General features: G+C 38.3%; 1 protein-coding gene across 6 annotated transcripts in view; it reads left to right on the top strand.

The window, feature by feature from the left end:
- LOC132397356 (growth arrest-specific protein 2) overlaps positions 1 to 21,985 on the top strand; it is a 167,963-nt gene that overhangs the window by 5,313 nt on the left and 140,665 nt on the right. For 3 of the 6 annotated variants that reach the window (XM_059976021.1, XM_059976023.1, XM_059976019.1), the window contains exons 2-3: positions 10,064 to 10,148; positions 20,781 to 21,140. The gene's annotated coding sequence lies outside the window, so the exon portion shown is untranslated. The remainder of the gene's footprint in view (positions 1 to 10,063; positions 10,149 to 20,780; positions 21,141 to 21,985) is intronic. The other 3 variants (XM_059976024.1, XM_059976020.1, XM_059976022.1) reach the window with 1 other exon arrangement.

Raw genomic sequence — 21,985 nt, 5'->3', positions numbered from 1 at the left:
TGTTTGGAGAAAAAAGGGTGCAGAATTTCATGAAAAGAACACTTCTCCAACTGTTAAGTACGGGGTGGATCGATTATGCTTGTGTTGCAGCCAGTGGCACAGGGAATGTTTCACTGGTAGAGGGAAGAATGAATTCAATTAAGTATCAGCAAATTCTGGAAGCAAACATCACACCGTCTAAAAACGCTGAAGATGAAATGAAGATGGCTTCTACAACAGGATAATGATCCTAAACACACCTCAAAATCCACAATGGACTACCTCAAGAGGTGCAAGCTGAAGGTTTTGCCATGGCCCTCACAGTCACCTGACCTAAACATAATCGAAAATCTGTGGATAGACCTCAAAAGAGCAGTGCATGCAAGACAGCCCAAGAATCTCAGAATTAGAAGCCTTTTGCAAGGAAGAATGGGCAAAAAAACCCAAACAATAACTGAAAGACTTAGCTGGCTATAGAAAGCGTTTACAAGCTGTGATACTTGCCAAAGGGGGTGTTACTAAGTATTGACCATGCAGGGTGCCCAAACTTTTGCTTCAGGCCCTTTCCCTTTTTTGTTAGTTTGAAACTAAAAGGTGGAAATAAAGTAGTCTTGCTTAAAATATTAAAGTAATGTGTCATCTTAACTTTATGCCTTTTGGAAATCAGGTCATCTTTTACTCACTTAGCTATTCACAGTAACAGAAATTTTGACCAGGGTGCCCAGACTTTTGCATGCCACTGTACATCTATTTCTAGAACTTATGGTAATTCTCCCCCTTCTCAACATTCCCCAACCCCTTTTCCCTCTCTCACCTCTCTCTCTTTGCTTCTCCATTGCCCCCCTTTGGTGTTCCATGGTCTTCTGTTCTCTCCTATCAGACTCCCCCTTTCTCCAGCCCTGTATCTCTTTCACCTATCAATTAACCAGCTCTTTACTTCACCCCTTCCACTCACGGTTTCACCTATCACCTGCTGTTTCTCCCTCCCCTCCCCCCCCCCCCCCACCTTTAACTCTGTCTCCTCAGCTTTTTTCCTCCAGTCCTGCTGAACGGTTTCGGCCTGAAACATCAACTGTACTCATTTCCATAGATGCAGCCTGGCCTGCTGAGTTCCTCCAGTATTTTGTTCATGTTGCCTACATTTTAACTTACAGCTTTAGTCAAGCTGTAACCTACATCAAACAGTTCATTTTGAGTCATACAGCCCAGAAGCAGGCCCTTCAGCCACCCTGTCCATGCTGACCATTTCAGATACCAGTTATTGCAAATGCTGATTGATATCTGATAAAAAGATTCTGAAGGGCAGGAAACATTGGGCGCATAGCTGGCCCTCCTATTATTTTCCCTGGAGCATTCAAGTCAACTTTAAAATGAACCACAAAGAAATATTAGGATGTGCAACAAAAGACTTGGTTAAAGAGATTGGGGTGGGGGTGGGGAAAGAGTGTCTATTTGAAAGAAAGATAGACAGAGAGATAATGCAGGAAATAGATATGGGGTGGTAGAATTCCAGAATTTAATGACCTGGAAGATGTTGATGGTGGAACAATTAATTTTGGAGATGATTAAAAGCCTCACTGGTGTAGTCCAAAGGAAAGTGAAGCAATACATGCATCATCAGCTTGGCTGCAGGAGCTGCCAGAAGGATGTTCAGTCACATCCAGCTGCCTTAGGGGCTCCACTTGGGACTTTCTGTCTGGATTTACTCCCATAGTTTTTATCTCTCCCTAGGCTACCCACAAGGCAGTGGGGCTATTTACCCATATCTGGGGATTTGGTTCATGCGCTGGTGGGCCTTCATGTTAAGTGTGCAGGCGCCGGACCTCCTCCCTGTCCTCTGTAGTTCAGCCGGAGACTAAAAGGAGTTCAGTTTCGATATGTCACCAGTGGGAAGGCACTTCATGAGACTTGCTGTTGAAGCTATGTACTGAAACGGAGAGTCCTATGCATTCACTTCTCCTTTTTATGAAATTGCTAGCCAGTGGTAGAAGCTGAAAATGAGAATGACAAGCACTACCACACTAGGTGCACCACAACAGCCATTTGACACACACCTACAACTGTCATGAAACGTTATGATTTAGGGCAAAGAGCCTGTTTAATTTTTACCCCATCTGCTGCAAAATGTTTATTTCCTGCATTCCTGCATTCCTGATTGTGTGCCTACCTTTTTTTTTCCAAATAGATAGCAGTAGGCTTTTTTAATTACTTTTTTTTAAATATAAGTTTCTACAATGCGACAAAACAAAAAAAAACAATAAAGGAGGTTTATACAGTGCAAAACATCAAAAGTAAGTTCATAACAATTAAGAAAAGCACCCATAGTAGAATTGTATAAAGTTAGTTACCACCTCATCCTCCCACTACCCAACTCCAAGCCAACCTTACAATTTATAAAAAGGTTAATCGGAACTTTATCATCACAGATCTGTATTTATAAAAAGAAGGTATATTGCCTACTACCTAATCTATAATATGTTTACATATTTAAAAAAAAACCATACATCTTAACCGTAAGAAGCTGGAAGTAAGGGATTTAAATGCAAAAGTTAAAAAGGGAGAGATGCACCTTTGATGTAAACAGGAATTATGAAAATATTCAAGAAAAGGTCTCCACACCTTTTGGAACTTTATGTCCAAATTAAGAAGTGAATAACGTATCCTATCAAGGTCTAAGCAGGACATAATATCTCTGAGCCATTAAGCATGAGTGGGTAGGGCAGCATCTCTCCACCTAAGAAGGACTGCACGTCTGGCCAAAAGATAGGCGAAAGACAAGGTACGACACTTAGTCTGAGTCAAACGATGTCAACTTCTCACGAAGTACGGAAAAGAGCCATCAGAGGGTTAGGTTCCAAACAGCAATTAAGTATATGAGATAAACTCTTTTTAAGATAAAGTGCAGTGATTTGCCAAGGCAAATCTAACTACACCTCAAATTCACAACCTTTTGCACCGTACAAGCAAGAAAGTTTAATTGCATGGAAAATAAATAGCATTTGCACATTTTAGTCCTCTACAGCTATCTGGCAATGAATTTTACAGATTCGCCACCCTCTGGATAAAGAAATTCCTCTCATCACTGTTATAAAGGGATGTCCTTCTATTCTGAGACAGTGCCCTCTGGTCCTAGGCATTCCCACTATTGGAAATATTCTTTGCACATCTACTCATTCTAGGCCTTTCCCTATTTGGTCAGTTTCAATGAGATCCTTCTTCACTCTTCTCAACTCCAGTAGATACAGGCCTAAAGCTATCAGATACTCATCATACTTTACTCCTTTCACTTCTGGGACGATTTTCATGAAATACATCTGTATGCTCTCCAATACTAGCACATCTCTTAGATAAGGGGTCCAGAACTACTCACAATACTTCCAAGGTGTGGTCTGACCAATGACTTATAAAGCCTCAGCATTGCATCCTTGCTTTGGAAATGAATGCTAACATTTCCTTCCTTACTATTGACTCAACCTGCAAGTTAGCCTTTAGAGAATCCTGCATTGAGATTTCCAAGTCTCTTTGCACCTTTGATTTATGAATTTCCATTTAGAAAAGTTTATGCCTTTATTCCTTACAACAAAGTGTATGGTCATATACTTCCCTTTACTTAATTTGTGATTTTATTCTCCATTCTAATCTGTCTTAAATCCTGCAGACTCCCTGCTTTCTCAACACTACCTACATCTCCACCTATTTTTGTATTGTCCACAAACTTGGCCACAATGCCATTAATTCTGTCATCCAGGTCAGCCAGGTCAAGGGCTGAAGAAGAAAGAATCTGTTCGGAGAGGAGAGCAGGCTATAGGAGAAAGGGGAGGAGGGGACTTGGAAGGTGTTGGGGGGGGGGGGGGGGTCTTGGTCTGGAACATCGACTATCTAGTCATTTCCATAGATATTGTCTGACCTGCTGAGTTCTTCCAGCATTTTGTGTGTGTTGCTTTGGATTTCCAGCATTTGCAGACTTTCTCATGCTTATGATTTGGCTCAGGAATTGCTGCTTGGAAGTCTGATGAAAGCATTGGCTTGAAAATTGATTGATGATATTTGGCACTGTTCTCAATGTGTAGGTTGTGACTGATTTACATGATAACAAGCAGTCTACATTGGAGTCCTACCTGTTTTCAAGGCCATTCAGAAACATATGGTTGTTTGTGAGGCAAATGTGTGGTTAGATTTGAAATGTGAGCCTTCAGTATCACAACCAGGATGTAGTTTTTCCTGTAGCTGAATTTGTATCCAGCATTCTCAATGCTTTTTGACACATTTTGGAGTGGACTGATTTGATTTAGTTATGGTGGGAATTTTGGCGATCCCAAAAGTGATCATTGCTGGTGGAACATTTACAAATACTTGAACCTTGCCTTTGTTAATCTGGTTAGGCGGTGTTTAAATATACTATGTACCTTAAAGCAATAAAAGAATTGTACTCATGTTACAAAATTATTTTATAGTGATTATTTTCAGACTTTTACAGAGTTTTTCAGAGTGCTACACCTTATTTACTTAAGATTTTATAATTTTCTGCTTTGTGTGGTTTTTCCATTTAAACATTCTTCTGACAAATACATTTGTTATATTTCCTTACATAAAATGTTTCCCCAAAAGTACAATTTTGGTGTTAATATGTTAATGCTTATTAATCTGAAACCATTATTTTTTCTGTTCTGGAGAAGGTGGGGTGGATGTAAGTTAGAATAGATTAAATTTTGAAATATATCATTAACTTTAGTTTGGTTCTTCTTTAATATGCAGCGGGTTGAAATATTGTATCCTGTCAAGAACTCTTGCTATCTTAATTAATTAGTGTAGTAATTTCATAAATTATGCATGTTTAATTTATGAATTTTTACAATAAGCAACATTGACTCTTTGGGGGTAACTATCCTTGATTTGCAAAGCTCATTTTTACTTTTACAGATAGCATATCGCTTCTCAGCCTATAGAAATATACTGTAATAAAAAGTTCATAACACATTTTTTCCAGTCTTTTCACTTTTGAAATTCTGTTTAATGAATTGTTTTCTAGGAATGCATCTCTTTTATAAATCAAGAAGTATATTTCTTTGAAAGAAAAGCATAAACAAATTCATTGCTTTGGAAATTTGCAGTTAATTACAAAGCACTGTCGCATTTGGTAGTACTTGGATGGAAGACAGATATTGAGAAATGGGGGAAAGAGGATTTGGGAAATATTATTAAGTTGTTTTTTTTTTGTTTTGATGTTGTTTATTTTCTTGGCTCTTAAATGTTGAATATTAAACAAATTTAGTGTTATATAGATTGTTATACAGTACAGTATTGCAAGGTTCCCTGAAAATGGCTCTTGTTAGGGTAAGATGCAAGGTCATGTAGACTAAAGTTTTTAGCAATCTCGTTGTTGCATTGAATTACCTGATCTCAACCATAGCAGCTTTAGACTCATTTTAGCTTTTCTGCTCCTGTATCCTGAATTAGAGGAAAGGAATATCATCCAGCTCTCCAATTGTTGATTTAAAATGGTAATGTTTAGTTGAGCAGAGGTTATCTTTGTCTAAGCATGATACCTCTATGTAAAAGCAAATGTTGTTACTGATTATTCTGCTGCAAGGAACATTTTTTGAAGTGCTAGAATCATTCTGAACTTGACATCATTATAAAAAATGTAAACAATTTTGTGGAACTAATAGAAAGTAAAAGAGCATAATTCTTCATGATCCCTTAATCTCCTTCAATAACATTCCCCACCCCCAAGTTTTAATTCGCCATTTCATTTTCTAGTTAATTTGGCTTGAATATATTTAAAAATGTATGCATATAATGAAACCTTGTCATTAATAAATGCATATGTTCATTATTTGAAGTTTATTTTTATTTTAGGTACAGCTATTTTGCTATGTTTCTTAGGTAGCTGTGGTAAATTGGAATGTAGGACAAATGAGCACACCCATTGCACCTTTTCCCAATTATCCAAAGAACACTTTGAAAGATATCTTTGATCAAGTAACTTTGGATAAAATGATCATATGTTTTGCACAGTTTAAATGACTTACAGGTTAATACCCTTTTTCGAATACTCTTATGAACTATTCATTCCCAATGAACTAGATTCCATCACGTTCAATGGTTTCATGTTTCACCCTAATAAACAAAGAGGTAACAGAAAGCAGAAAATGATAGTTTCAGGTGAGGGAAATTGTGAAGGCTTCTGAAGTAAGTGAGAACAAAGAAGTTGTTGACAAAGCTAGGTCATTTTGTACCTGCTAAATAATATATTACAGCAACTGGTTTCTATTAGTATGTTGATCAAACAACTAATACAAGTTTACATTTCTAATGAAGTTGTAAGGTTTGTTTCATGATAAGTATATGCAGTGAATTAAATCCTATGTATTCACTGAAAGACACCTATTTTGCTATGGAATGCATTTTTGATTTATCTCTTCACTTGCAAAAGAGAAAATAAGTTTGGAAACAACATTTGAAGAAGGAGATTTTTAAGTGTTGTGTTTATTATAATTTTTATTGTGGTTATAGTTAAACCACCAAATGTACAACAGAAGGGATTAATGAAAGGAAGAGATTTGACAATGATGGTTAATGCTCTTGTTAATGCCTTGTTCAGTTTCCCAAGAATTCTATTGTCATTGAAGGATAAGCTTTAGATAAGCTTTAATTTGACAAAAGCCTCTTACTCACAGGAATGGCATAAACTCAGATTATACACTCTATTAAAAATGGTGAAAGGAAAATGACCACTTTAAAAAAAAATTTAGGAACTACAATGTGCAATTACAAGCATCTGTTTGATGGGGAATCTTTTGAATAAGTTTGGTCTAACTGGTCAAGAAAGGACAAAGTCTTAAAGAAAGAGAAACAGGATTTCTAATTTCTGATAATTTACTAGGCCTTTTAACAGTTATACACAGCAAGTATAATTCTGCTGATCCTCGTGAGAAAAGAAGTGGCCCATTGGGCTGAACAATTAGACATCCAGTAACTTCTTACAGGGATGATCAGGGAAGCAAAGAAGAGGTATACTTCTACACTTAGAGAAAAATTAAAGTGAAAACCATAGACCTGGCGAAAGAGAGAACATCCAGTTCCTTGGATGATTACTTTCCATTGTATTCACGAAGAGGACAAGAGCCTGGAGCTTTCCTCAAGAAGAAATAACTGAAGGAAAAATTAATGACTAATGCAAACAGAACCATAATAAAGGATAGTTGATACTTATTTTAGAGTATTAATATGGGCTATGGAGGAGATTTAGGAATGTAACCCAAAACGCCATTAAATTAAATATTTTGCATAGTTTGGGAGCATATGAACATTCATGTCATTGCCAGACTGAGCTATAGGCCCACCTGGGGAATTGGGTTATTTCAAGAACAAAGTTTTCATTGTGTACAGCTCTAACTCTTGTGCTATGTTGTCACCAGTGACTTGCTCTTTATGTTAACACTGCTTGACACTCTTCTCACATTGTAAGATGCCTTCAAAGTAAGTAGAAACTTGCAATATTGTTGTTCTCCAAACTGGTGACATCCTGTAATCTCAAGCAGCTTGATTACAATATTTGTACGACAATGACCATGGCTGTACATCTACAGACTCCTTTTATACACATTTAAAGTAGCTTTATATAACAAAGTTTATTCTAGTAGAGCTAAAAAAAAACACTATTTTGGGACTAAGTAATTTAACATAAGCTAGTTTAATTTAAGCATGATGTTTGAACCCAGGTTTTTATTCAAATATTCATATGTTAACATAACTTCAGAAAAGAAAGTCAAGGTCAATAAATCTATTGACATTCTTTAAGGAGATTATAGGTAGAATAGCTGTAGGGAAAACAGATTTTAATGCGTTTTCAGATCTTCAAAAAAAATCAGAAAGGTCGGTCAATATCCTTAGAGCATGTGGAGTTTGAGGTAATATACTGATTTTCATTGAAAACGAGTTAATAGGCTGAACGCAAACAGGAGGAATAAATGGGTCTTTACCAGGTTCCCTTTATCAGGTAGTATGATTGGTGAAGTGCTGTAGAGATGGATACTGGGGCCTGTTATTTATAATCTTCCGCAGTTACCTAATAAAGTGGCCACTGAGTGTATGTTTGTGGTTTTCTACTGCTGTAGCCCATCCATTTCAAGGTTCGACATATTGTGCTTTCAGAGATGCTCTTCTGCATATCATTGTTGTGACACATGGTTATTTGAGTTACTGTTGCTTTCCTGTTAACTTGCAAGAGTCTCACCATTCTCCTCTGACCTGTCTCATTAACAAGGTGTTTTTGCCCACAGGGCAGTTGATGTTTCTTGTTCCTTGCACCATGCTTTATAAACTCTAAAGAAGCTCCATAAAATTCCTAGGAGATCAGCAGTTTCTAAGCACTCAAATTATGCTCTCTGGCAACAACAATCATTTCATTGTCAAAGTCACTTAGATTACATTTACTCCCCATTCTGATGTTTGGTCTGAATAACAACTGAAGCTTTGACCATGTTTACATGGAGTTGCTGCCACATGACTGGCTGATTAAATATTTTCAATAATGAGCAGGTGTGCACGTGTACATAATAAAGTGACCAAGTATATCAACAATGCAGCTGACAGGAATCAAATATCATATTTGAAAGTATGCTGATAGTGCATAATTATATAGAATTGTGAATAGGGAGGGCAATGTTAAAAGATGTTGGGAATATAAATGGCTGGTTTAGAACACGGCAGATGGAATAGGTTACACTCACTGGCTACTTTATCAGGTACAGGAGTTAACTAGTAAAGTAGCCACTGAGAGAAGATTATAAATAACTGAGGCCCGAGGCCCACTGATCTGTACAGTGCCTCACCAGTCGTAGTACCTGATAAAGGGAACCTAGTAAAGACCCATTTATTCTATTGTTCACTTTCAGTCTATTAACTAGTTTTCAAGTTTATTGGAAGGTATTCTAAGGAATTGGATATATAAGTATTTGGATAGGTGGTGAAGTAGAGATTGTCAATATGGCTTTGTGCGTGTTATGTCAAGTCTAATCAATCGGAAAATGTTTTTTGGAGGAATTACCAGGAAAGTTGATGAAGCCAAAGCAGTTGATGTTGCCTACATGGACTTTTGCAAGACCTTTGACAAGATCCCCTATGGGAAGTTGGTCAAGAAAGTCAGTCTATTGACATTGAGGATGAGGTAGTAAATTAGATTAGATATTGGCATCGCAGGAAAAGCCTGAGAGTGGCAGTAAATGGTTGCCTCTCTGACTGGAGGCCTGTGACTACTGGTGCGCCGCAGGGATTGGTACTGGGTTAATTGTTGTTTGTTGTCTATATCAACGATCTGGATAATAATGCAGTAAAGTGAATCAGCAAATTTATAGATGATACCAAGATTGAGGGCGCAATAGACAGGAAAGCTATCAAAGCTTGTGGCAGGATCTGGATCAGCTGGAAGAATGGGCTGAAAAATGGCAGATGGAATTTAAAGAAAATTAGTGTGAGATGGAACACTTCGGTAGGACAAACCAGGGAAGGATTTACACGCTGAACGGTAGGGCTTTGTGGAATGCGGTAGAACAGAGGGATCCGGGAATAGTGAATCATAATTCCCTGAAAGTGGTGTCATAAGAGAGCTCTAGGCACATATGTCAAAGTACTGAGTACACCTACCTGCAGGAAAGATAACAATAAGATTGAAAGAGTTCTGAGAAAAGTTACGGGGATGTTGGTGGAACTTGAAGACTTAAGTTATATGGAAAGGTTGAATAGATTACAACTTTATTCCCCAGATCTTGGGAAAATGAGGAGAAGTTTGATACAGGTATACAAAATTATGAAGGGTATAGATAGGGTAAATGCATCCAGTCTTTTTCCACTGAGATTTCCACTGCATTGCGAAAACATGTTGACTGGTAAATTAATTTGCTGCCATGAATGACCTAGTTTGTAAGTGAATGGTAGAATTTTGAGGCAGGGAAATTGATGGAAATGTGTTTGGGTTGGTTTGTTGTAAATGGATGCTTGATGGTTGGGATATACGTGGTGGGTTTATGGGCCTCTTTTCATGTTCTAACTCTTTTTTAACTGTATGACATCACATTTTCAGGTGAAGTTTGTCTTTACTGCATTCAGTCTGGACAGGTGTAATGATTGACATGCTCTCCTCAAGCAGCTAGTCTCTTCCAGATGTGGTAAGTTCATACACTTCAGCATTTCTCCTGATTTTAAAAAAAAGTGGTGCATTCACTCTTTCACATTAGAAAAATAATCATTGAGAAGTAAAAAGAAAACAAAATGCTGGAAGTACTCAATGGGTCAGGCAGTATCTTTGGAAACAGAAATAGGGGTAATTTCATGTTGAAGATCCTTCATATTTTTTTTAGACTTCATAGATCCTTTTGTTGCTTCTCTAGCTATTCTTCTACAAAAAAAATTTGCATGTAACTAATGCAAATTTTTACTGAATTAGTTACTTTGCTGCAATTTCTTTATCAAAGGTTTTGACAGGCACATATTTCAGCAAATTCTCTTGCTGTATTGCGTGTCTGCAATTTGTGTCTTCTGTAGAGAAATACAACTATTTTGTGCATGTGTGTGAAATATGCATAGTGTCTTCATGGGGACATAATTTAACATAGAGCATGGAAAAGTACAGCACAGTACAGACCCTTTGGCCCAAGATGTACCAACCTTCTATAACCTGCAAGGTCAATCCAATGCTTCCCTCCTGCACAGCCCTCCATTTTTCTTACATCCATTTGCCTATCTAAGAATCTCGTTAATGTCTCTGATGTATCTGCCCCTACCACCAAAAAAAATTACCGCTGACACCCACTATGATTTTCTCATTCATCTTAAAATTATGACCACTTGTATTAGCCAGTTATAACCTGGGAAATAGGCACCGGCTAAAACATTACCTCATGGCTCATGAACTCAATCTCCAAACTAACAAAGCTCAACACACCATATGTCTTCTTAATCACTCTATCACTTTAAGATGGTGCTGGTGAATCTCAGTGACTTCTGGCTAATGGCCAATGAAACAAAGAAAACAACTAAATACTTTGCTAATCACTTTTTTCCTGGTAAACGATCATCACAAACAATAGCTGGTAACTTCCCTTTGGTCTTGGAGCCAATATGATGTGACAGAATGGAGAGCAAGGAAGACCTGAGGTTTGATTGATTTAAACACCGTGCTGAATTTAAAGGTTGGGCACAGGCCTAATTGAAGTGGCAGGGTCCAGGCCCCAGAGTGTACCAAAGCAACTGAAACCGATGTTTGGATGACGATTTAAGCACTGGGCTGAATCGGAAAGGTTGAGTACAGGTCAGATTGAGGTGGTGGGGTCTAGGCCCTAAAGGGTTTCTTTGGTTTGTGGCTGTCTGTTTGGAAAGGAATCCCAAGGTTGTATAATGTATACATACTGCAATAATAAACATAGTTTGAATTTTTGAACTTTAAACTTGTGCAGGAACTTTGAGGGATCTATGAATGTGGAACCACACAGCTAAGAATCCTGCCATTAACTCTACTCTGCTTTCAATTTCCAACATGTCACTTCATTCTTTTCTGGACTGAGCTCTGTCTGCCACTTCTCAGCTCAGCTCTGCATTATGCTAATGCCCTGTAACAACCTACGATAACCTTGTACATTATCATAACACCTGTAACTTTTGTGTCATTTGCAAACTTATGAACTTTGTACATCATTTAGTGTATCTGTAACTGCAAAGTCAGTGTAGCCTCCTTGAAATTTTAGTGAAGATTCTCCATCACAATCATTGGTCTAGATTTGTGATCATGTTAAACCTACAGCATGTGTCATAGCCAAGAAATCTTTTTCAGTTCTAGCTTAGCTTTACTTGTCTTAGCACCTATTGAACTCTGCATGTAGACACAATACGTTAGCCTTGAGATTCCAGTTCCCATATCCTTTTCTGGAACATTTCCTAAGGCTAGCTTTTTTCTAGTATAGAGGGCGTATAGCACTAGCACTTTTATGGGCTGTGCAGAATTATTGGATTTACTTTTGGTGTCAATTTGACATTAATCACACTTGCGGTATTCTCCTCCCACACATGTACGAAACTATCCATACCATGGGAAAGTCGAGTCAAGTCAAGTTCAAGGGAAGTTCAAACCCTAGGGAATACAGGAGTACTTTTAACAGGGAATTCAGGAGAGCAAAAAGAGGATACAGAATTGTTTTGGCAACCAATGTAAGGAAGAATCTTAAAACATTCTGTAAGTATATTAAGAGCAAAAGAGGAACTATGGAGACAAAAGGTCTGCCAAAGATCAATGTAGTTGTCTATGTGTGGAGTCACAGGAGTTGGGCAAGTGAATATTTTTCAAATGTAGTGGAGAAAGTCATGGAATGGAGGATAAATTCCCAGGATTTGACAATCTGCATGAGATTGTTGGATGGTAGTGAAGAAACTGCTGGGGCCCTGGTAGAGATATCTGTATCAGCCATAGGTGAGATACTGGGAAAATATGAAGGTGGTTAATGCTGTTCATTTTTTAAGAAGGACTGCAAGGATAAACCAGGGAGCTACAGGCCACTGAGACTAACATCAGTGATGGGAACGTTAATGGGGAAACCTCTGAGATACAGGATGTATCCACATTTGGAAAGGCAAGAACTGATTAGGGACAGGAAGCATTAATTAGGAATATTCTTAATTATCTCTTCAAAAACTAAAGGAAATTCACGAGTCATGATTTCCATACATAAAGGGCAGAATGGTAGGAATTGTCACCCGGGCCTTAGTTAGGCCTTCAACAAAGTCCCTTAAGATAGGCTGGGTCCCGAATGTTCAATCACACGTGATCCTTGATGTTCTAACCAAAGGAGTACAAAATTGGCTTGTAGTCTAAGTTAGAGAATGGTATTGGAGGGTTGTTTTTCATATTGGAGGCATTTGACCATTTGGCATGCTGCACGGATTGGTGCTGGGTCCACAGTTATTTGTCATCTATATTAATCATTTGGATGAGAGAATGACATAGAAACATAGAAAATAGGTGCAGGAGTAGGCAATTTGGCCCTTCGAACCTGCACCGCCATTCAGTATGATCATGGCTGATCATCCAACTCAGAACCCTGTGCCTGCTTTCTCTCCATACCCCCTGATCACTTTAGACACAAGGGCCATATCTAACTTCCTCTTAAATATAGCCAATGAACCGGCCTCAACTGTTTCCTGTGGCAGAGAATTCCACAGATTCTCCACTCTCTGTGTGAAGAATTTTTTCCTTATCTCGGTCCTAAAAGGCTTCCCCTTTATCCTTAAACTGTGACCCCTGGTTCTGGACTTCCCCAACATCGGAAACAATCTTCCTGCATCTAGCCTGTCCAATCCCTTTAGAATTTTATACGTTTCAATAAGATCGCCCCTCAATCTTCTAAATTCCAGTGACTATAAGCCTAGTCGATCCAATCTTTCTTCATATGAAAGTCCTGCCATCCCAGAAATCAATCTGGTGAACCTTCTCTGCACTCCCTCTATGGCAAGAATGTCTTTCCTCAGATTAGGGGACCAAAATTGTACACAATATTCTAGGTGCAGTCTCACTAAGGCCTTGTACAACTGCAGTAGAACCTCCCTGCTCCTGTACTCAAATCCTTTTGCTTTGAATGCCAACATACCATTTGCCTTTTTCACCGCCTGCTGTACCTGCATGCCCACCTTCAATGACTGGTGTACAATGACACCCAGGTCTCATTGCATCTCCCCTTTTCCTAATTGGCCACCGTTCAGATAATAATCTGTTTTCCTGTTCTTGCAAACAAAGTGGATAACCTTACATTTATCCACATTAAATTGCAACTGCCATGAATTTGCCCACTCACCTAACCTATCCAAGTCACCCTGCATCCTCTAAGCATCCTCCTCTCAGCTAACACTGCTGCCCAGCTTTGTGTCATCTACAAACTTGGAGATGCTGCATTTAATTCCCTCGTCTAAATCATTAATATATATTGTAAACAACTGGGGTCCCAGCACTGAGCCTTGCGGTACCCCACTAGTCACTGCCTGCCATTCTGAAAAGGTCCCGTTTACTCCCACTCTTTGCTTCCTGTCTGCCAACCAATTCTCTATCCACATCAATACTATACCTCCAATACCGTGTGCTTTAAGTTTGCACACTAATCTCCTGTTTGGGACCTTGTCAAAAGCCTTTTGAAAATCTAAATATACCACATCCACTGGCTCTCCCCTATCCACTTTACTAGTTGCATCTTCAAAAAACTCTATAAGATTCATCAGACATGATTTTCCTTTCACAAATCCATGCTGACTTTGTCCGATGATTTCACCTCTTTCCAAATGTGCTGTTATCACATCTTTGATAACCGACTGTAGCATTTTCCCCACCACCGATGTCAGACTAACCGGTCTATAATTCCCCGGTTTCTCTCTCTCTCCTTTTTTAAAAAGTGGGGTTACATTAGCCACCCTCCAATTCTCAGGAACTAATCCAGAATCTAAGGAGTTTTGAAAAATTATCACTAATGCATCCATTATTTCTTGGGCTACTTCCTTAAGCACTCTGGGATGCAGACCATCTGGCCCTGGGGATTTATCTGCCTTTAATCCCTTCAATTTACCCTACACCATTTTCCTACTAACATGTATTTCCCTCAGTTCCTGCATCTCACTAGACCCTCGGTCCCTTACTATTTCCGGAAGATTATTTATGTCCTCCTTAGTGAAGACAGAACCAAAGTAGTTATTCAATTGGTCTGCCATGTCTTTGTTCCCTATGATCAATTCACCTGTTTCTGACTGTAAAGGACCTACACTTGTCTTAACCAATCTTTTTCTTTTCAGGTATCTATAAAAGTTTTTACAGTCAGTTTTTATGTTCCCTGCCAGCTTTCTCTCATAATCTTTTTTCCCTTTCCTTATTATGCCCTTTGTCCTCCTCTGTTGGCCTCTGAGTTTCTCCTAGTCCTTAGGTGTGCTGCTTTTTTTTGCTAATTTATATGTTTCTTCTTTGGACTTGATACTATCCCTAATTTCCCTTGTCAGCCACGGATGCACTACTTTCCCTGGTTTATTTTTTTGCCAAAGTGGGATGATCAATTGTAGCTCATCCATGCAATCTTTAAATGCTTGCCATTACATATCCACCGTCAACCCTTTAAGTATCATTTGCCAGTCTATCTTAGCTAATTCACATCTCATACCTTCAAAGTTACCCTTCTTTAAGTTCAGAACCTGTGTTTCTGAATTAACTATGTCACTCTCCATCTTAATGAAGAATTCCACCATATTATAGTCACTCTTACCCAAGGGGCTTCATACGACAAGATTGCTAACTAACCCTTCCTCATTGCTCAATACCCAGTCTAGAATAGCCTGCTCTCTAGTTAGTTCCTTGACATGTTGGTTCAGAAAACCATCCCACATACGTTCCAAGAAATCCTCTTCCTCAGCACCCTTACCAATTTGGTTCGCCCAATCTATATGTAGATTGAAGTCACCCATTACAACTACTGTTCCTTTATTGCATGCATTTCTAATTTCCTGTTTAATGCCATCCCCAACCTCACTACTACTGTTAGGTAGCCTGTACACAACTCCCACCAGCGTGTTCTGCCCCTTAGCATTATGCAGCTCTACCCATATCGATTCCACATCCTCCAGGTTAATGTCCTTCCTTTCTATTGCGTTAATCGAATCTCTAACCAGCAATGCTACCCCACCTCCTTTTCTTTCCTGTCTATCCCTCCTGAATATTGAATATCCCTGGATGTTGAACTCCCATCCTTGGTCACCCTGGAGCTATGTCTCTGTGATCCCAACTATATCATATTCATTAATAACTATCTGCACATTCAATTTATCCACCTTGTTACGAATGCTCCTCGCATTGACACACAAAGCCTTCAGGCTTGTTTTTACAACACTCTTAGCCCTTATACAATTATGTTGAAAAGTGGTTCTGTTTGCTTTTTGCCCTGGATTTGCCTGCTTGCCACTTTTACTTTTCACCTTACTACTTTTTGCTTCTACCCTCATTTAACACTCCTCTGTCTCTCTGCACTTGTTCCCATCCACCTGCCACATTAGTTTAAAGCCTCCTGAACAGCAGTAGCAAACGCTCCCCCTAGGACATTGGTTCCAGCCCAGCCCAGGTGCAGACCATCCTGTTTATACCGGTCCCACCTCCCCCAGAACTGGTTCAATGCCCCAGAAATTTGAATCCCCCTTGCACCATTTTTCAAGCCACGTATTCAACTGAAATGTCCTCCTATTTCTACTCTGACTAGCACGTGGCACCGGTAGTAATCCAGAGATTATTACCTTTGTGGACCTACTTTTTAGTTTATCTCCTAACTCCCTAAATTCACCTTGTAGGACCTCATCCCATTTTTTACCTATATTGTTAGTACCTATGTGCACCACGACCACTGGCTGTTCACCCTCCCATTCCAGAATGCCCTGCAGCCGCACAGAGACATCCTTGACCCTTGCACCAGGGAGGCAACATACCATCCTGGAGTCTTGTTTGCGGCTGCAGAAACGCCTATCTATTCCCCTTACAATCGAATCCCCTATCACTATAGCTCTCCCACTCCTTTTCCTCCTGTGCCACAGAGCCACCCATGGTGCAATGAACTCGGCTGCTGCTGCCATCTCCTCCAACAGTATCCAAAACAGTATATCTGTTTAAGAGGGAGATGACCCCAGGGGACTCCTGCACTACCTGCCTACTGCTACACTGTCTGGTGGCTACCCCTTCCCTTTCTGCCTGTGTAGCCTTTACTTGTGGTGTGGCCAACTCACTGAACATGCTATTCACGACTTACTCAGCATCGCGGATGCTCCAGTATGAATCCAATTGCAGCTCCAGCCACTCAATGCAGTCTGCCAGAAGATGCAGTTGGACACACTTCCTGCACACCTAGTCGTCAGGGACACTGGAAGTATCCCTGATTTCCCACATGCTGCAGGATGAACAAACAACGAGGCCGATCTCAGCTGCCATGACCTACCCAATACTTGCCTCAACTTTTGAAACTTTCTCCTTTGAAAGGAACTTACCCGGCCTTACCTCACTTGGAGTGAAGCTCATCCACCACCTCTTCTTGTCGAAGCCTCTCGAGTCAAAGCCTCAAATCTCCACTCCTTCACTGGCCCACCAACTCACTGGCCGCTTTCCACCAATATTGGTGGTATTATGGGCAGTGAAGGAAGTTATCTAAGGTTATAACAGGCTCTAGATCAATTGGGAAAATGGGCCAAAGAATGGCAGATAGAATTTAGCTCCGAGAAGTGCATAGTGTTGCATTCTGCCTCTGTGCTAACTAGATAACATGCCAATTTAATATTTCCCTTTTTATAACCATTCTGCTTTAAATATTAGATAATCCTTCCCATTGCTTCTTCTCATTGGCAATTTACTTGGTTCAAAGTCCAGCTGTTGATACAGATTTCCTTATTCTATCTTCCAGACTTCAATTCAAAATTCTACTATCTTGCAGAAATAACCTAGCCCAGTACATACTGTATGATTATGATATCTACCTTGTACTATCTCATATGTGTCTATCCAAGTGGCCATTGGCACTCTATTCCAATAGCTGGAACCAAAATCATTCAATCCTCACAATATATCCTTTTACATTGCTTATTCGAAGCCATGTCAATTTTCCAAGCAAAATCTTACTTAGAATTGATATAATATGCTCACGATGCTTTCTGATAACTTCTTTCCAAGAGTTAGATTTTTTGAATTCTTGGCAAATACTTTGTAAGATATTTGAGCTAATTTTAAGCCTACAATGTTTTGTGACATGTTCTGACCACAGACCATGAAATGTTTGATAGCTGTAATTGTATTACCATTAGATGGCACCACATCTCTTGCTCTAATTTTACTTTCTTTTACAACTGCCCTGAATGTGTTTCTTAACTTTGAGTTTCATTTGTCTATCTTACCAAGATCTAGCCTTTTGAGCAATCGAAATTTTTGCCTGTCAGCATCCATGTTGATCTCTATGTTAAAAAATAATGTTAAGAAATAAGTGAATGGTCATAGCTTCTTTTAATGGAAGAGGATTTTGAACTGAAGCCACATCTATATAATTTTTCCATTTCATTCAAATAACTAATTGAACAACAACTACATGGGTGATATAGTAGATATTTACACTTAAACAGTTAAATGTGTCTTCTTTCAAAAACTCAATCCGCTCCAAGAGTCAGCCACTAAGTCTCAACACCTGATAACCTTAATTTTCTTCTGATTGGTTAAACATGCCAGTGCACAAAGTTGTGAAGAAGGAAATATTAGTAATATATATTAAAGGGAACAGCTAGCTAAACCGCAGGACAGTTTCTTTAAACAAATTAAATTTGGTTAATCCATTCCCTGTGTTGTGATATTTCATTTGTGATGGAGAAGAACAAGCTGGTTTTGGAGAAATTCTGTGGCAATCAAGAGGTAAGACTTACCTCAAAACAAAATTGGGGATTTTCTTTGCAAGGGTCCTGGGCCATTGCTATATAAAGTGTAGTAAGGTGTAGTAATCAAGAAAGTAGTAAATGGGTTTTAGTGTAAAGGTGTCTTTATGTCTTGAGACATGTAGCATTACTTCAGCATGTACAGAGTCTATTATAGGATATTAAACAAAAACAGAAATGCTATAAATTCTCATCAGGTTAGACTGCATCTGTGCGAAGAGAAACACTCATTTTTTCAGATTGAAGATTCTTTGTTAGAACTGAAAACAAAACTGAAGAAGTTCTGAAAGCTGCAGGGAGGGTGGAGGAGGGGGATATCTCTGATAGGTAGAACTGGAGTGATCATGGAGATCATCCAGGACATTGACAGCCATGTCTGTCATTGGTTTCTATTCAGATCTAATCCCTTAGTTTGTGAAAGAACGTGGTACAGTGGCATGACTGTTGATGCTGTGACCTCACAATTCACAAGACCTGTGTTCAGTTCTGACTTTGGATACTATCTGTGTCATGTTTGCATGTCCTTATGATCCTATGGGTTTCTCCTGAGTGACACAATACACTGGGGGAACTCAGCAGGTCAGGCAGCATCTTCACACATACTAAAATCTTGCTGATTCGTATTTTCATTGGCTACTGTGCATTGCCCCTGATTTAAGTGAATTGATGGGAATGTGAGAAAAAAGTGTAGAATTAGTGTAAATGGGTGCCCTGATGGTTTGCATGGATATAGTGAGTGAAGGGCTAACATTCCATACTACGTGACTATGATTTCTTTGATCCATAAATTGCTGTGTGAGGGGAAATATCATGAAATTCTTGGTCCAAGGCAGACAATGTACGGTATGTAAACTTAAAAGCAACACAACATCCAATGGTAAAGCCGCCTCTACCTCTTAAAGTATGTTATCCTAAAAAATATATTTGTTATGGCACAGTTCTTTAATTCTCTGTGATAAAATTTTGTTTCAGTTGTCTTTTCTCCTCAGATAAGTACATAAATTAATTATAATTTAATAATATAAGAGAAAAAATAAATGAATGTTGGTGAATAATTACATTGAAATTCTGCTAATCCAGTAATCTTGGAGCATTAATGGAATTATATATTTAACATATCAATAATATTTGAGTAATATTGTAGGTATATTGTTTGATTAAGCACCCATTGTTTGTTTAAATATTCATTATAGGTTATATGCAAAAGCAAATGAATGACATATGCCATCAGATAAGTGCGCCTCACGAAAGTAAAAATAATATTAAGGGAAAAAATCCTGGCTCTGTGCTTCCTTTCAATCTGTTCTATGTTTTGGAGTCACAACACATAATAGGTGGTGTCAGGCTGGCTGATCGATTTGATTATTAGATTTTATTTCTTTAATACATCAACAATCTTTCAATTCACTTTTTTCAGCTGTTATACAGTATGATAATATTTTTTCTAGTGAACTAGTTAAGTTGAAAGTGAGCAATAGAAACAGTCGCTTGGTAAGTTCAGAGGAAGAACAGGAATTAAGATTGTGTTGAGTGAAAAGGAAGCGTAGAAACTAGGGCCCCAATGAGTAAAAAGGGAGTGTTGGAATTGCAACCTAGTTGAGTGGAAAGAGAGAGCAGGAACTGAGAGCACCGGTATGTTAAAGGGTACTAGGGAACTAAGGCGCTGTTGAGATTAAAGACAGTGTAGAAACAAGGATCTTGGAGAGAAGAATCAGAACTTCTGAAATGTTCCATAGCAGATTATCAATATTTTGCTGTTTTTTTGAGTGCCCAAGGTGTAGATATATATTTTTGGATGTCTCTATTAACCCTCCTTGGATCTTCCTGCTACATAGTAGTATATAGTAAAATAGCCAACAGTGTTGTGCAGATATAAAATTCTAGCTCCCTTGCATACAGTAGATGAAAATGAAGTATAACATTAGGAAGGAGTGCAGTACCTTAACAATGCAAATAACTGGTCAAGGTACTGTAGTTACTACAAATAACAAGTTGAAAGAGAAGATTCCACATCTAACTTTGGGCTGACAAAATATATATCGGCATTGACTGACTGAAATGCCACTCAGACACTGACACTAAATTATAGCAGAAAGAACTGATTTAAATATTCCTTTGGACTCCAGTGAACTTGCCATAGAATTGGTGTTACACTGTTAAATACTAAGGAGTTCCCTACCATTATCACCAACATTTGGAGTATACTTTTGTTCATCAAGTCACAATACCAGATAATAAGCACCATGCCCACCTTGTACCCATTAAAGTTCAAAGTAAATTTATTATCAATGTACATGTATGTCACCATACACAACCCAGGGATTCATTTTTTTCAGGCATAGACAGTAAATACCAAGAAACAATAGAATCAAATGGAAAACCACACCACAACAAGATGGACAAACAGCCAATGTGCAAAAGACAACAAACTATGCAGATTCAAAAATGAAGAAATATTGAGAACATAACCAACACAATGGCTCAGTAGGACACCAGTAAAAAGCTCATGTTAAATCTAAATGGATAAAATCACTGGTGCACCAAAATTTTCAGCTCTCTCATCTTATTCTATTAATGAAACTAAGGGAAGCTTTAACTTTTGGCAACATGGATTCAAGAAATCAGCTCCCAAGTGCACGCTTATTTTTAAACCTCCAAAGATTACTTTCCTCTTCATCTTTGCCTTGTGGACCTTGGTAAGTGAATACATATAAACTGCTCAGTTTGAAAGATATTGGCTGTCAATGATTGTGCTTTTACTTGTAAATAGTCTCATGAAAATTCGAGTGTCTGTCTAGACCCCTGAGGATTGTGTAATATTAATATATGCCAAAATGCAATAACTTGACTTGAAAAAAATGTTGTCATTAAGCTCACTCTCTGCAAAAGTTAAAATCAATCTAAAACTTACTTGACTATTTGTGCAGCCAAGAACCAAAACTTCTGGATGGAAATGTGGTCAGTGAGGCAAATTAGAAGTTTCTTGGACTAGGTACAATCACTGCAGCTTTTACCATAACTTCACCTTTATTGACTCAACTGCATTTTTTGTCAACGTTTGAATTGCCCATAATCTGTGAAATCAAAGGAAAGTACTCATGTGAAAATTTCTTTTAAAAATTAATCTAAAGGAATGTGAAAAAAGATTCTAAGTATTTGAAGGATATCGTTTTGATTTATAAACGTATAAAGTCAGATAAAGATAAGTATTCATATTTTTTATTTTAATTTTTTCCATGTTTAATGTCTTATGATAATCTTTATGTAATTTTAGCTATATTTCGATAGCATGCCAGTAACTTGTTTACTCAATAAATTTATAAGTAAATAGATCTTTGAATTGTATACTTTGAAAAAAAAGGACAACAGAAACTGCTTTAGTGTTTTGATGACAGTGTTGGGAGATGACCTACATTGTAAATCATTTTTACAACTATTAATGAGTTTTATTGCACATGAGTGTACAATTCACAACTTACAGCAAGAGACATAACAGAATATATTCAAGAACAATTCCTACTTATTTATTAATTATTCTCTT

Source organism: Hypanus sabinus, chromosome 7 (genome assembly GCF_030144855.1).
Source record: "Hypanus sabinus isolate sHypSab1 chromosome 7, sHypSab1.hap1, whole genome shotgun sequence".
Taxonomy (NCBI): domain Eukaryota; kingdom Metazoa; phylum Chordata; class Chondrichthyes; order Myliobatiformes; family Dasyatidae; genus Hypanus; species Hypanus sabinus.
This window is presented reverse-complemented; position numbering and strand designations above follow the sequence as displayed.